The following is a 284-nucleotide window of genomic DNA, read 5'->3' as shown; positions in this document are numbered from 1 at the left end:
GAGCCGCTGGGTCCTTCATGGCTGACGTGGCCTCAGAGCCCAGGGCTGGGCATGCCGGGCTGGCCGCTGTGGAGGAGGAGGGGAGGTGGTCAGCGACGACCCCTCCAGGGAGACGGGCCGCCGGGACCAGCACGGATGCTGCCGCCAGAGTTAGGGTTCGGAGGCGAGAACCCCCTCCATGTCTGGGGGCCCTGCCCGGCCCTCTCCGGTCGCTGGCGGTCACTTCCTCTCCAGCACAAGCCCCGGGCCAGGCTGTGCGTGGTGGCCTGGCCATGCCCCCCTGG

The sequence above is a fragment of the Myotis davidii genome, unplaced genomic scaffold (assembly GCF_000327345.1).
Source record: "Myotis davidii unplaced genomic scaffold, ASM32734v1 scaffold937, whole genome shotgun sequence".
Lineage (NCBI taxonomy): Eukaryota > Metazoa > Chordata > Mammalia > Chiroptera > Vespertilionidae > Myotis > Myotis davidii.
The sequence above is the reverse complement of the archived record's forward strand: the minus strand, read 5'-3'. Positions refer to the sequence as shown.